Genomic DNA, 16,002 nt, shown 5'->3' on the forward strand with positions numbered 1-16,002 from the left:
TTCTATTAATTTCCTTAGTATTTTCTATATTATGTCTGTGACTATAGGATGCTAATATAGTTTAACCCTGTCTAAATGAATTCAGATCATTAGTAAATGTATTGATTAGTAAAGTTTCTATAATATATGGCTACCTTTGGAACTCTTGAAATGTTAAGGGTCAACTCTTTTTATGCTAAATTATCTTTCAATTCCTATCCTTCAAAATTTTTATGTCTGCTTTTTGTTGTTCCCGATTTTTCAGTTACTATCAGCCATCAGCTGACAGCTGTCACTTACTCAACTGTCAGTATGCCTGACCTTAGGCGTCTTCACCCACCCATAATTGCTTTTAATCTAACATAACTTGAGGAGGAAATTAGGGTGTTAGAATAATGTCCACCATAGGAGACATGTCCTCTGTGTGGAGACAGATGAGGTGAGGTGGGAACTCTTGGCACAAAAAACTCTGAGCTTTAATAGAAGGACTTTATGCCATCTGTTTAGACTATAAGGATGCCTTTGATTATTCATTAATTCAACTTTTACTAGACCCTAGGGACCCAAAGATGAGAACAACGTAGTTTATGCCCTAAGGATGCTCCCCCAAACCAGTACATGCCTGGCTATCACAGAAGGGCAAATAGACCATGGAGGGCAGCAAATAAGGCTGTAATCTATGGAATTCAGCTGGGTTTTGAATAAGTAAAATCTCTGGATTAAAAAAAAAAAAGATTATTTGAGGGCTGCTCTTAAATGTATACCAAGACAAATATGCTGCTTAGAAGTTCCAGTTCAGTGCGTGTATGCGTGTGTGTGTGTGTGTGTGTGTGTGTACATACATATATATACATGCCACATCTTTTTTATCCATTCTTCAGTTGATGGGCTTTTGGGCTCTCTCCATAGTCTAGTTGTCTTGCTATTGGCAATGGTGTGGATGGAGCTAGAGTGTATTATATTAATAAAATAAGTCAGTCAGAGAAAAACAAATATCATATGATCTCACTTGTAAGTAGAATTTAAGAAAGAAAACAGACGAACATATGGGAAAGGGGAAAAGAGAAAAAGAGGGAAAAGCAAGCCATAGGAGGCCTTAAGTTTAAAGAACAAACCGAGGGTTGGTGGAGGGAGGTGGGTGGGGGATGGGCTGGATGGGAGATGGGGATTACAGAGGGCACTTGTGAGCACTGGGTGTTGTAGGTAGGTGATGAATCACGGAATTCTCCTCCAGACACCAATATTTCACTGTATGTTAACTAACAAAATTTAAATTTATAAAAAAAAGAGGAAAAAAGTCGAAACAAAACAAAGAAGTTCCAATTCACATTAAGGGAAGTACTAGAATAAAAATTAAATGCAGTGACCCTGGGAGTCTGACAAACTTGCATCTGAATGACCTTGGGCAATCTGATTTTGATTCCTTTCCATCACCTCTAAGAAGGAGATGTAATGCCTACATTTTCAGGTTGCTGTGAGGACTGTGTGAAAGGGTGTGAAAAGGGCCTAGAAGAGTACCTGATTCCAGTTAGTGCCCCATTAATATTCTCTTTTCTGCCTTTTCTTCCCCCCACTTCCCTTTGATGTTGTTTGGTAAGGGGCCTCTGTAAAAAGAGTGAGAAATAAAATGACAAATACTTCTTTTCATATTCCTATGAGGCTGCCTGAAGTCATGTTCTTTTAATTGAATGACAGTCACATCATTTGGAAGGCTGGTCTAATAATAGCACCAGAGATTGGAAGCTGACAAAGTGCAAATTTTCAGTCAAGTCTTGATTCCAGTTTAGATGTGGAAAGAAGAGACTTGAAAAAGAATCCTTGTTGCTGAAAACACAGATCCCTCCGTAGGCACACTCTTGTATTAGAATTGTGTGGACCCCTTTTAGTAAAACATAAACCAGCAGCCAACTCTTTAAAAAAGGTTATAAAAGGGGCGCCTGGGTGGCTCAGTGGTTTAGGCCGCTGCCTTCGGCTCAGGTCATGATCTCAGGGTCCTGGGCTCGAGTCCCGCATCGGGCTCTCTGCTCGGCAGGGAGCCTGCTTCCCTCTCACTCTCTCTGCCTGCCTCTCTGCCTACTTGTATCTCTCTCTGTCAAATAAATAAATAAAATCTTTAAAAAAAAAAAAAAAAAAAGGTTATAAAGCCCAAATGTGTGAGACTCAGTGGTGCCTTGGGGCATCTTTGCTGGCATCTTCGCTCACCTGAAGTGTTCATACGGGTCATTTGGACGTGTGTCTCCTTCCTGTGAAAGGCTTCAGTTCATCAGGCAGTTCCCCATGCTGTACTGTCTTGTAATTCCAACCTCTATCGCTAAAGAACACCTTCGGTGACCCTGAGTAAATCAAGAATGGAGAATTACTTGGGTTTCATGCTCTTCGCTGTGTTAGTGAAGACATAGATTTTCATTGACCCTCACAGAGATCAGACTGTCCGAAATAATGCCCACCGAAGGATCAATGAGTGACACTTTTGTTTTTAAGTAACTTTGCAGTTTTCTTTCTCAGTCTCTTCACTGGTCTAAACCTGCTTTCTTTTGGGGGTGAGATACTTAATGTTCACCAATAAATAGTGGCTCCTTCTTGGTCTTATAAATTAAGCTTTTTTAACCAGTTGATTTAGGCTGTGCTTTTAAAATATTAGAACTTCGGATTTAAAAGCAATTGCTTTTCTTTACTAGTTGTATCAACAGATGTTCAGTGTTTCGTTTTTCCTTACGGGTGTATGGTTTCTCGCTGACTCTTGGCTTCGCATGGGGATTCTCTGCTATTGGTTTTGTCTGTAAGAATTTAAGCTGTTTAAAGCTGTTTGTATTTGTGGCCAAGAGCTCCTAGTTCCCAAAGCAACGGTTTATCACCCGCCCGGTGTTATCTCTGCTCTTACATTTCTTCAATCACAGAACACAACAGCGCGGGTGAGCTAGATCCGTGGGTAGCGGGTGCGTTCGGTATGCATGGACTGTTTATGGTGAGCTGTGTGGGTCGGGCTCATGTTCCTGGAGTGCTTTGAGCAGCTTTACTAATCTGTCAGCATAGTATGTTCTTGTGGATAAATATAGACATACGGGCACTCTGTAAGTTGTAGGTCACTGTCTTACTGTGCAGCTAAAAATTGTCCCATTGGTATGAAGAGTCTGCCCTGGACGGAAGGCCTGTTTTAGTTTGTCTTCTACTGTAGGTCTTTAGCACCTGACTAAAAATACACCTTGGCCAAAAATAAGAGAGCCCTACCTTGTGGCTGAGACACTTATGGTGCGAGGGAGCAACGGAATCATGGAGTCCGTCATTATGTTTTTTTGCTTTGGAACATAGTCTGTGTAGCAGTTCCAGACTGTTCGTTTGGGTTCCTTTTCAGGCTCATGGAGATTACAACAGCCTGTTGGAGACGATCCTGTGTGATCAGCTTCATAAAAGGGCTTGGTAGGTATGAAAGGCTGGGGACACGTATGGCGTGGATCATTGGCTGTTAAATGCCAAATGTAGGGAAGATTCTCCTAAAGGTTTCAATGGATGGGGATGGGGGGGGGTTTGCTAATTACATCTGCATGTGGGGATTTACTTATAATGTCACTGTTCAGAGGCAGGAATAATGCTTTTTAAGTTTCTCTTTGGAACTGTGGTATTTCAGAGGTGATTTTTGTATACAAGTCTGGGACAACAGGCTGTGATGTCATGGGATTTTTCTGTGCACTGAAGTTTCACTAAAAGATTCAGTACAACTATCTGTGCTGCAAAACTGCCATCTGTAAAAGTAGATTAGTGTGCATTTGGAAAATAGATAATACCATTGCATTTTATATTACAGCAGAAGTAGGATTTATGCTTGATTTCTTCTAAGTATTAATGGAAATACTCAATTATTTTGCTTAAAGCATTGATATAAGCCTGAGTCAGTTTTCCCCCTTTGCTTTTGGCTTAGCCTTCTCCAACAAGTATAAATAAAATGTTTTCTTTTATTGTTTATGAATTAAAAAACAGGGTATTATGGGTTAGCCAACATTAAATGGGTCCAAGCTGCATGCCTCTGCTTTTCCTTTATCAGAGTAATAGTCTGGTTACATTAGTTCTAGCATAACCTTGTAAGCAATATTGTACAAGAGTTCAGAAAAATTAATGAGAGGAAACTTCCATGACACAGGGTTAATTACATGCATCTTGGATATCAACCGTTTAACTTTCTATTTAATGAAGGTAGGAAAAGTTAATTTGTAAATGGTAAAGGCACAACATATTGCTCTGATAGAGAAGAAACATTTTGTTTATTAATGATTTGGGAGATTTAATTATTGTTAATTATTCTTCTGCACTATCTCTAATGAAACTATTAGATATTTGCATACGATACCATTCTGTTTCTGGGAATGAAATCTCTGTTAGTCATTAATTTACTCCTTACTCTGTGGTTTAAAAAGTTGAGAGTGTGTTAGGAACTTTTTTTTTCCTCTTAAGAGATTTTTTTGTTGTTGATGTATAACAAGTGTACAAATTTAATGATAAAACTTACAGTTTCATGTATTTGGAAAAAATGCTGCATCATAATAGGGTTTATGTGAACTACTTAGTATTTTTGTTGTTTGATATCTCTTGGTTACGTTACTAACCCTTACTGTGTTTCCACTGAATGGACCACTCCCATGACCAGGAGCCATCTTAGCTCCTTTTTACTTACTGCCTTTCTTGCTCCCAGTATATAAACTTAATTTTTATAAGAGGTCAGTAACAACAGATATGTTTCTGGAGTTCATAGATTTATTACCATCTCACTGCCTCAGATTTTAAGTTTCAGGTAGGCGTGTATCAAGTGAATTTTATGTAGTCATTATACATTTATATAAATATTTAAGAATCTAGTGAAACTTAAAATCTTTTTTTATGAAATGAGCTGTTATCAAAGTAAATAAGTACATATGAACCAGTAATTTAATAAATGTTTTGTTGTTGACAAAATGAAAAACTAACTAGACTCCAAAGGATTTCACTTATTCAGTTAATGTATTTAACAAACACTGAATGAGCTTCTGCTGTATACCCTGGATTGGAACTTCTTCCTTTACTATAGATGTTGGAAATGTATCTTGTGTTGTCATGTATATTACATAATGCATAGACTTAGTGTCTATATCATATATATGTACATGTATATTATTGTATACATATGTGTGCATATATATTATCTAATAGAATACATACTGCAATGCATATTATAACTGTATGTATGCATTTTATAATATATAATTTTGTAATATAACAATGCATTCTTTGTTAACAAAGACATATGTAGGACTAGACTCCCCTTCAGGTCACTGCACTCATCATGTAATCTGAAAGGGGACCCTGCAGGGGAATAGCTAAAACTTTGCTTTATGACCTTCATTTGTCAAAATATGGCAGCCTTTGGCACCGTTCCTGGTGGCCGTCGCTGCACATCAAGTCTGCTCGTCCCTCGTTGTCCCTTTAGGTTGGGTCCCTGTGTAATGCTTCCACTTGCACAGTGACAAAAACTTCTATCAGAGACTGTGTTCTCTCTCCCTTGATGCCCAGCTTCAGCACGATTTTAATAAAATGGCTCAGGAAGCCGGGCTTATCATTTGGGGTAATGTCTAATGCCCAGATAATGGTTTGCGAGCGACTGCTGTTCCAACAGCCTCTAGAACCTTTTTGAGCAGGACTCACAGAAAAAGGCACATTTTGCATTTTGACCCCAAACACATACCCCATACATATGTGTAGGTGCAGACAGAGACTGAAAACAGAGGTTTAGTAAGTAATGCATAATTACCCTCACTGTGCAGGAGGTCATCACCCTGCTATTTTCTCTTCTGTGGTTTTCTATTCTATCTCATTGAACTCATCCTGGTTAGCACCCAGGAACTAGGTTTGATGATCGAGTAATGGGACACAAGCCCCACTTTGACAAACTGCTTTCGAGATTTCATAAGCCAGACATGCTCAACACACCAATAACCACGTTCTCTACTGAAATGACATGCTGTCATCCATGATACTATATTCTACTCCTGGGCAGATTGCTTCATTTGTCAGCATCTTGCTTGGTTGCAGAAATAGCTCTCTCAATAGACTTAATGTGAGTCTTGGTTTGAATGTCGGGTTTCTAAGCTGGAGACAATTCATGACCTTATAGATCTTCATGCTTCCTTACTCCTTAATGCAGCAAATATTTCTTTGAGTATTAAGCTAGAAGGAGAGGATACAAAAGGAGTAAAACAAATTCCTTGCCGTTGCTGCACTTAAGTGCAGTGGGGAGATAGGTAGAAAACAAATATACAATGTGTGATCAGTGGGAGATCAGTGCCCTGCAGGAGGGTAAAGCTGGGTAGAGGGATAGAGGAAGTACCAGGGAGTAGTTGGCCAGAAGGGAGTGAGCCACCCTCAAGTGTCCTTTCTTCCCTACTTCTATGAATTCCTACAACCCCAGTGCTCCCCACCCCCATTCTCTTCTGCCTTGATGCCTTCTCTGACCATATCTATCATCGGTTATTTCCAGGCCTCAATTTCATTGTCCCCATCCTAGAGAGCCCTGCCCTGCCCCCACAGTCACAGATATGTCACCCCTGTTCCCTTTACAGCACTTACTATTTTGTAATTATATTTCTGGGTGTATTTATTTTATAATGCCTGCCTCCCCTGCATATTAGCAGCTCCCCAGCAGCTAACACAGTGCTTGGAGTCAAGTGGGCCCTTGGTAAATATTAGCTGATTGAAGAAATGAAAAATGAAATACATGAATAAATGGAGCTAACGAATGTTCTCCTAAATTTATGTGCTCTTCTAGGCTGACACTGCCTTGTGGCATCTTGTAGCTGAAAATGCTACATTTTTAAATCTCTCAGATTGTCTTTTAAAATGTATCTTTGAATTCTCCCCCAGAACTTTGCAGAGTAACTTATACATGTCAAGGGTTGATGAAAATTTGTTATTCAGTGAACTGACTGATCTCACTCATATACTTTTGAGACCCAAATATTTCTGAAGGGACTCAAAACGTATTGTGATATAGATATGATAAAGGATGGCTGTGTAAATGACACCCTACATCCTTGTCATGTGTCCTAAGTATAAATACTCTGAGACCCACGTCTCTCATTCCATACATTTAATTTGTGTGGAAGGAGGTGGCTGGACCTAGGGTCTGAGTGAACATTCAAACCTATGTCATGGAACCTGGATTAAAGATGGCATTTGATTTTTTTAAGTGTATTTTTTTAATTGAGTTCAGTTCCTCAATGGAATAATGAAGAAATAATAGTATTCCTTTGTTATTGCCATTATAAGATGTAGGCATTTTTTACAAATGAGGCTTCTCTTTTAAAAAAGGTTTTATCATGAAATTTTTCAAACACAAAAGGGGAAAGAATAATAGTATAATACACAATATATCACTATTACTGAGATTCAGTAGTTAATCAAGATTTTGCCAAGTTTGCTTCATATATACCTTCTTTGTTAAAGCATTTCAAGTCCAATAGAGATATTTTACTGAACTCCATATAATCGGTATACATTCTAGAAAATATGGATATGTTCTTCCCTACCCATAGTGCTAATTTCATACCTAACAAAATTGACCATAATTCTGTGATGTAACCTAATCTCTAATCCATATTCAAGGTGCTTTGATTGTCCTTTCCAGAAAGGTCTTTGAACAGTTGGGCTGCTTCAATCAAGATTCAGACAAGGTCCACACGTTACGTTTGGTTGTTCTTTCCCCTAAGTCTTTAATCACCCTACCCATTTTTATCTCCTCCGTTGACTTGTAGAAATTAGTGCAGCTGTCCAATAAAATGTACCTAACTTTGTATTATCTCTTTGCTCCCTTAGGGTAACATTTAACTTGTTCCTGTATCCCCTTTGTATTCTTGTAAATGGACATTAGCTACAATGTTTTGAAAACTTGATGAACATGGGCATAGGGCAAGTTACAACTCCCTCTCTGCCACACTGCCAAAGTCATTTCTGTTCCAGTGGTAGGAGCGTGAAAGCCGCTGTCTCATTCGGGAGCCCATAGCCAACATCACTTTCAGCGGTTGGGTGCAGTAACTATGACCAATATCCTGCCACTGATAGGGAATTTTGAGAAAGTGTCTCGAGTTGATACTCTAAAAATGCTTCTTAAATACCTTAATTATCATAGCATTTCACCAGGAAATCTGTTTTGCATGTTTTCTTTATTGGGAAAGGGTGATATGACTGGACTCCAGGTCCATCTGTGTACGATTTGCTTACTATCTTCCTTCCTCCCATCTTCATTCTTTTTCTCATAGTAGGTGCAGTGGTCTTTAATTTGTACTGTCCTTCAAATAGCACTTCTTTAGCCCACCCTACACACCACCAGTTCAACATTCTTCCCAGAAACCTGCTAGCTCCCAGTTGTCCTCTCAGTAAAGTCTAAACTCATTGGCTTGCCATTTAAGACCTTAATTCTAATCATAAGAGCTAGAAACCTACATTGTTATAGGACTTAAGAGTTTAAGTTTTCCATATATATATACTTGCTCAATTGTTTCATTCATACAGAGCTGTATTATAGAATCAGATGGGTTCAGTTCAACAAATATTAAGTAGGTACAATTGTTTAATTAATTGTGCCAGACACTGTGCTAAGTACATGGAATAAAGACAAGATGGAGTCCTGTTCTTGAAGATATTACAGTTCCTTAGTGAAGAGAAAGTTTGAACATGTGTGCTAAGATAGGCCTGTGTGGAGGAGGCTGAAGGGAGGAGGGACAAGGAGAAACTTAGCAGGTGCCTTCATGTACCTGTCATGCTATTCCCTCTGCCTGGGTTGCCCCTTTCTCCTCTCTGCCCATCAGAATTCTACCTGTCCTTTGAGACCTGGGTCAGGGACACCTTAACTCACTGGATACTCAGTGGGTTAAGCCTCTGCCTTCGGCTCAGGTCATGATCTCAGGGTCCTGGGATCGAGCCCCACATCAGGCTCTCTGCTCAGCGGGGAGCCTGCTTCCCCCTCGCTCTCTGCCTGCCTCTCTGCCTACTTGTGATCACTCTCTCCCTCTGTCAAATAAATAAATAAAACCTTAAAAAATTTTTAAAAAAAGGACCTGGGTCAAATGTCTTCTATTCCATAGTGTCTGGCTAATCAATGGCCCAGAAAGGAGTTGATGCCTCTGTCCTTCAAGAGAACTCTAGTACAGGGTTTTGTGCAAGGCAGACCCTCAGTACATAATTCTTTTTTAATGTTAATGTGAATCTTAGGTTTGCAGTTAGGAATAAAGACAGGCTTCCTCACATGTCCACCTGTAGTATAGGGAGTTGCCAGTCTCAGGAAGGTGAGTGGAACCAGAGAAGATGTGGAAGAGTTAGGATCATCTGTAAAGCTTTCCTCCATAGACAGGATAGATGATACAATCTCACTAATTCACGTTGATTCAAGGGAAGGCAATTGTTAGTTTTTTTTTTTTAATTTTTTAATTTGAGTATAATTGGCATGCAGTGTTATATCAGTTTCAGGTATACAACTTAGTGATTCAAGAAGCTTATATGTGTAGCTCCCATCAGTCACCATGCAAGCTATTACAGTACTATTGACTCTATTCCCTGTGCTGTGTCTTTTGTCCCTGTGATTTACTCATTCCACAGCTGGAAGTCTCTACCTTTACTCCTCGTCACTCATTTAGCCACCCTGGTACCCCTCTGGCAACTAGCATTTTGTTCTCTGTATTTATAGGTCTGATTCTGCTTTTTGTTTATTTATTCATTTGTGGGGTTTTTTGTTATTTTTTTTAGATTCCATATGTGAGTGAAATCATATGGAGTTTATCTTTCTCAGTCTGATTTATTTCACTAGCAGAATATCCTCTAGTCTATCCACGTTGTTGCAAATGGCATGATCTCAGCCATGGCATGATCTCACCCTTTATGTGGCTATGCTATATTTCATTGTATAGATAGATTGATACTTGTCTTATCCACTTGTCTGTTGATGGCTAAGTGTTAATTATTATTTGAATTGTGCAAGTCTTGAATAAGTGATGTTTTATGACTTTTCAGTGTATATAGTTTTTAAAGATTTTATTTATTTCTTTGAGAGAAAGAGAGAGAGTGAACATAAGCAGGCAGAGGGGCAGAGGCAGAGGGAGAAGCAAACTCCCCACTGAGTAGGGAGCCAGATGCAGGGCTTGATTCCGGGACCCCGGGATCATGACCTGAGCTGAAGGCAGACATTTAATCAACTGAACCACTCAGGTTTCTCTTCAGTGTATATTTCTATATAGTCATAGAATACGGTGTGGAAAGGACAACCTGGCCTGCCTCTTTAAGAATAGCATATAAGGAAACTGAAGCCCAGTTGGTGCAAGTTCATCCACCAAGTTCATATGGAGCCAGACTTGGACTTTTGACTCCCCTTTCAGAGTTCTTCCTATGTTTTTCCTAAAGAGCATTGACTTAGTTAAAGTTAATGAAGCATATCTATAGGCAAATGGAATTAAAAACAATGTTATTGACTGGATTAATTGGTCTTCTTTGTTTTCCCATTTATTTATATCAGAGGCGTCAGGTTATAGCCCCAGGCCAGCCCCTTTGGCATAACATGGGACTGGTTAAAAATATAGTTTACTGAGTCCCATCCCATACTCACTGAATCAGGTGGGGCCCACCTTTCTGGGAGAATCTGATGTGCAGAGATTCTGACCACCGCTGATTCACATTGTAAGTCAACATATCTTTTTCAAAGTTAACGTTAAAAAAAAGTGCAAAGCCTTCTCCAAGTGATCACAAAATTTGACTCAATGGGTTGCAAATTAATGAGTTTTTGTGGCATAAAACAAGCCAGAAGAGGAAGAAATGGAAAGGAAAGAGAACGAGAGAAGAAGGAGAGGATGGCCAGTGAAGGGCACACGAATTAGAGCAGCTTGTCAGTTCTGTTGGGGAGAAGGAAGCTGAAATTCAGGATTATCCTGCCTCCAGCAGGTTATTCGATCTCCTTTTGGTGAGAAAGGACCTTGAAATGTCAATGTAACCTCATCTTCCTTTGCTCACAGATCTTGGCAGACATTCTTTCAGGCTCTGATGACAGTACCTACTTTGAAAATCTGGAAAGGTCCATGTAATTGCATCTTAGCGGATGACAGACATTTATAAAAGAAATCACTGAAGTGTTACTGTCATTTCTCTAAGATAAAATACTGGAAGGCAAAGGAAGGGAGAAAAGAAAACTTCAGTGATGCGATACTTCTGTTCTCTTTATTGAACTCCTTCGCTCTCTACCAGTATCCGGTCTTTGGGAGACCAGAGACAAAAATGGTTTGGAGAGGTCGCAGACTGAACAGAAGTTCAGTTGCTCCTTGTTGGAATAATAACCAGTTAAAGTTGATATCATCAGTGTATCTAGGAAAGTGTGTCTAAGGTGTGTGTCCTAATCAGATTTCATATATTTTATGGGCCTTCAATTCTTTTTTTTTTTTTTAAGATTTCATTTATTTGTTTGATGAGGGAGAGCACAGCAGCGTGAGCAGCAGAGGGAGAGGGAGAAGCAGGCTCCCCATTGAATAGGGAGCCCGATGCAGAGCTCGATCCCAGGACCCTGGGATCATGACCTGAGCCAAAAGGCAACTGCCCAACTGACTGAGCCACTCAGGCATCCCCTGGGCCTTTAATTCTTAACTCTTTTTTTTTTTTTTTTTGTACTCCTAGGCCCTTCCAAAGCCCTTCTATAGGTTAAAAGATGCATTCAAGTTTAAGAGGGCAGACAGCTTGGCAGGAGGGACCTCCATGGCTGGCAGTTATATTAGCCTTTCTAGAAAATCAGCAACTATACTGATATATGGGAAGCTTCCTTCTCCAAGTCACAACATTTATATTTCATTTCGTCGTCCCTTAATGTCCCCAGACTGGCTCATATCCGGGCCAAAGTAAGGGAACTCATTTTATTCAGTCTTCACCATAGACATCTGGTTTGTTTTTAAATTCAGCATCATTCAAGAAGGTCAGAATATATGCTATCAGAGAAATATGGAGTCAGATCCTGGATCAACCACTCTGTGGCCTTAGGCAAGATACTTCATCTCTCTCAACTCACATGGTTTTATCTGTAAAAGTGAGATTGTTTGGCCTTCTAGGATTATTTCTGAGGGTTAAAGACATTAATTATCCTAGATATATATCTTGTGGACCCTGAAACTTGAAGGAACACAATTTGAGAACTATAGGACTGGGAGAACTAAGTAGTAGAAGAGAGAAGAAGAATATTTTAGCAACAAAACTGGGAGGAACATTTCCATTACCAGAATTATATAGAAATTCATTAAGAAGAACTTAACGCGTCACTGACGATATTTTTCTTCCAAGGCAGAAAGCATTTCTGAGTGTTTTTACCTTGTATTCTCTTCTTGACTGATTTTGAAATATAGAAAATTAGAAATCATCCATCTCTTTGTTAAGAAATATTTTTCTATTGCTCAAACTAATTGTTTCTTCTTATCCCAACATTTTCATTTCTTAATAATACTCTTCAGAGGAAAATAATTCTTCCTATCACATTTGGAAGATTTTTTTTTCTTTTTATCCTAATTTATTTTGCATGACTTTTAAAGTTTCTGGTCATTTGAGTATTTGCAGTACCTTTTAAAATGCCATTTCTTAAGCATCCTCATAAATGCATTAGTGGACAATTTATTATAGTTCTATACACAGTGTGACATGTTCTCACAGTAGCTGCGTCATTCTTGGTTTGTTATGTTTTATGAAATGTTCCTGTAATGCCAGTAAACAAAATAAGTCTTACGGGAAAAGAGAGATTTGGGGTGAACATCAGGTCCTAAAGAAGAATCCCAGCCCTTGGGTACTAACGGGATTTGCCCTCAGAACCTACAAAAGGAAAGTGTCCCTGAGAACTGGCAGAAAGAATAATGTATATCCAACTGTGAACAAAGAGCTCTAATCAATTTTCTCCTGTGTTGAAAGATAGGTTGCATTGATCTCTAGGAAATAAAGTTGCTCAAATGACCTCCATTTCTTTTCTTTTTTTTTAAGATTTATTTATTTATTTGACAGACAGAGATTACAAGTAGGCAGAGAAGCAGGCAGAGAGAGAGAGAGAGGAGGAAGCCGGCTCTCCGGCGAGCAGAAAGCCCCATGCGGGGCTCAACCCCAGGACCCTGAGATCATGACCTGAGCTGAAGGCAGAGGCTTTAAACCGCTGAGCCACCCCGGCGCCCCATGACCTCCATTTCTAAGAAGAGTGGCTACGTTGAACAGTTACCACCATACAGTCTCAGGGGCACTTCAAAAGAAAAGGAAGCCTTTTTTTTAAATTTCAAATGTTCAGAGTCTGATTCTAGTTACGGGGACGTCAGAAACAGCATCGAGTGTTTTGAACAGCTGGCCCTGTGCTTGTTCATCTTTATAAGCTGAAGAAGAGCAGACAAAGATGACGGCTCTTTCCGAGTCACATACTTTGTGGAGCAAGCAGAGGAGCTGTGCGGCGGGTGGGCATTGGGTTCCTGCGCTTTGCAGCCTGGTTGACGGACTCATCCCCAACCGGAACGGACACTGAAATGGGCGGGCCAAAGCCATGGGTTGGAAAAGCAGATCCTGCCCAAGCCAAATGTTGTTCGGGTTTTCTTAGACACCAAGAAGGCGCACAGCTTTCATTCCTCTCCACGGCAGTTCTAAACTAAAACATTTGAACATTTCTCTTTCCCTTCACTCTGTTTAATTTTGTGGGTTTTTTTTCTTTTAGAGTATATTGTGATCTGACTGTGCACACGTGTGTGTGCATGTCCAGATGCGCTTGCACGTGTGTGTATGTACACAAATTGCTGATTGCATGGCCCTGCCTCAACAAACCACAAACTCCATGAGGGCGGGAACCATCTGTTCTATTCACTGCCACTTTGCCAGTACCTCAAACAGTTCCCGAAACCTAAGTACTCATTAAACAGATATTGGTCAGAATGAATGAATGGATGAATGAATGATAGCCTGTAATGAGTGATGGTTATTAACTTCACCGAAAATCTGACCGAGAAAACCAATTGCTTTCCTATAACAAATAGTGCCCCTTTTAGCCTCTGGGACATTCACATGAGGAAACTCATTATGACATTAACTTTCCTTTTGGTGACATAATACAAACATCGGTGAATATGATTTGTGGGGTCTTTGTCTTGGTGTTGCAGTTAGGAGGTCAGTAATTCTTGGAAATGTTGGTAATTCAAGGCACGTATACTGAAGACCTTAGCCAGCTGGAAGCAGCCAGCCCAAAAGGCAAGTTATTAGGCAATGACACTGGGGGAAAATAGTTACGTTGGAAAGATCATCGCTTGCAGTTGGAAACAGATCTAAGAAAGAGGTAACGAATGGGCCACAAAAGCCAAAAAGAGACTTCTTACAGATTAAGGAATGGAGCCTGTTCACTATAAGAAAGAGAGACCCAGGGAAAGAGAGAAAGCAGCCCCTAGAGCCTTCCAGCAGAATCAAATAGAAGCCGATTTGGAATAAAATAATAACATCAACAAAACCCATTTAGGGTGCAAGAATGCAATGGAGAAGAATTCAAACATGTTAAATCCAAGATAAAAATGTAAATGAGAAAATCGGAAAAGAAAGCGAATTTCCAAAAGATTCAAGAAGTTGGGTCCTGGTTAATAGCTGAACGTGGTACTCTTTTTCAGGACCCCCATCTCAGCTCCCCACCCACAGGAAGCCTGGTGTGGGTGACTTCCTAGGGCCATTGAGCTGATGTGAGCAGATGGGAAGATGAGCTAACAGATGGAGATGAAGCTAAAAAATGTATGCCGTGCAGGAAATTTAAGTAACAGTTTTCAATCTAGCAAATTAAATTGTTCCTTCAACATACATTTTTGGGTGGGGAAGATGAGGTAACAGTGACCTGTCAGGACCCTTTGATGAGCAGGGATCCCTATTTCCAGAGGCCCCGGCATGGGGGTGGCTGGGTGGCCCGGACCCCACCGGGTTGGGGAGGGAATCCTGACCTGGACTATGAAGGGTGCGCGGACTTGCTTGCCTGGCTGGATGGAAAGCAGTGGAAACATTATGGGTGGGGAAGAATCCACTCAAACAGGACCCACCTGCACTGGCAGAGCTGGAAAGGGGCTGAAAGTGTGGCTGTTGCTGAATTGGCGCCGAGTCTGTTTCCATCAAAAATAAGTTCCAGTTACAAATCAGACCTGTGAGGAAAAAGATGTAATTCTTCAGAGCTAAATTCTTCAGCTTAATTCTGAATTCTTTATACACCCAAACCTTTTTTGTAGGATTATCTTTTGGGAATCTACATCACTCTTTTCCCCGCCTTATCTAATTGAGGACTATATATCAAACATCCTGTAGTCGTTCCCTGGGAGTTAGGGTCTTCATCATGAATCTTAGTTGTGACCGTATGCACCATGGACCCATCACTGCCCCCACACCTGTGGGAGTGTCTGACGCCGTGGCCCAGTGCCAAATGGCTTTTTATGCAAATTCATTTTTAAGTTCGGGAGGCTTTTTAGCATAGTGCCATTTTTTCCTTTTTTTTGCTCTTGGAGTTTGTACCCATAGATATTGCCTCTTTCCCTAATAATTTTCTGTTTCCAGACTCTCATGAACTTAAAAACCAGACCATTGATCCTACTTGTGGGTAGATTCAAAGCAAACAAGTGCAGAGGGAAAGTTTTTTTTTTTTTTTTAAGATTTTATTTATTTATTTGACAGACAGAGATCACAAGTAGGTGGAGAGACAGGCAGAGAGAGGGAGGGGGAAGCAGGCTCTCCACTGAGCAGAGAGCCGGATGTGGGGCTCGATCCCAAGTCCCGGAGATCATGACCTGAGCTGAAGGCAGAGGCCCAACCCACTGAGCCACCCAGGCACCCCTGCAGAGGGAAAGTTTAACGAAGTTTTTCTCATAATGATGTTCTAGTGTTTGGACTCATATGGACTCTGGGACCCAGTTTTGACTACCAGAGAACATGGGCTTCCTGGTTCTCAACGATATTGTCATCGGATAACGGGGTTACTGAAAGGTGCCAGGTCATATGTTTACTTTT

At 40.3% G+C, this 16,002-nt stretch overlaps 1 protein-coding gene across 7 annotated transcripts in view; it reads left to right on the forward strand.

Moving 5' to 3' along the window:
- The window catches only part of FRY (FRY microtubule binding protein), a 444,482-nt gene that overhangs the window by 206,248 nt on the left and 222,232 nt on the right, over positions 1 to 16,002 (forward strand). Inside the window, exon 1 of one of the 7 annotated variants that reach the window (XM_045978040.1) lies at positions 3,338 to 3,396. The exons of the other annotated variants lie outside the window; for them this stretch is intronic. The gene's annotated coding sequence lies outside the window, so the exon portion shown is untranslated. Of the gene's footprint in view, positions 1 to 3,337; positions 3,397 to 16,002 lie in introns of those variants that run through there. 7 annotated transcript variants of the gene reach the window in all.

Source organism: Meles meles, chromosome 14 (assembly GCF_922984935.1).
Source record: "Meles meles chromosome 14, mMelMel3.1 paternal haplotype, whole genome shotgun sequence".
Taxonomy (NCBI): Eukaryota; Metazoa; Chordata; class Mammalia; order Carnivora; family Mustelidae; genus Meles; species Meles meles.